The sequence below is a fragment of the Hippocampus comes genome, unplaced genomic scaffold (genome assembly GCF_001891065.2).
Source record: "Hippocampus comes isolate QL1 unplaced genomic scaffold, H_comes_QL1_v1.1 scaffold130, whole genome shotgun sequence".
Lineage (NCBI taxonomy): Eukaryota > Metazoa > Chordata > Actinopteri > Syngnathiformes > Syngnathidae > Hippocampus > Hippocampus comes.
In genome coordinates, this window is record NW_017842057.1 from 2,105,010 (window position 1) to 2,105,718 (window position 709).

The window sequence follows — 709 nt, forward strand, 5'->3', positions numbered from 1 at the left end:
ATCACGAGTCTGAGACTCGTGATCTGATTGGCTATTGAAAACTGACTGTGCCCGTTCACTTACAGTGCACAGGGGCCTGCTCTGTTTAATCTGAAGGCCCCGAGCAAGTTTAATTTACCTGGCAACGCAAGCTAGCTGAAATATGATTGGTTAAAAACTCTACCATAATAAATAAGTTATTTATCAGTGGCTTTCAATGTTATTTAAAATAACAGCCACTCAACTAAGTGGAAATAATATATTATTATTTCCATATATTATTAATATATTATTATTATTAATATATATAATAATTTTGTTTACATATTATGAAAATAAAATAACATAAATTATAAAATAACATAAAATACATAAAAGTAAATTTATTTTTCTGAGAATGTTTAGGCCAGCAGAGAAGGCCTTGCTGGCCCTCAGGGTCCGCCACTGTGTACAGTATTCCTGAAATGTATTTGAGGCACATGTTTTTGTTTTTGAATGAAACTAGAATGATTTAAACATTCTGGCCTCTAGATCAGGGGTCCCCAAGCTTTTTTGCCCCATGGACCGGTTTATGTCAGACAATATTTTCAGGGATCGGCATTTAAGGTGTGGCGGAAATAATACAACAAAATAATATGGTATGAGCTGCATGAAAACTGTGGTGTTTTCGAAATATAATAATAAACACAAGGAGCGTCTAATCTGGCCGCAACACTCTGATCGCTATGGT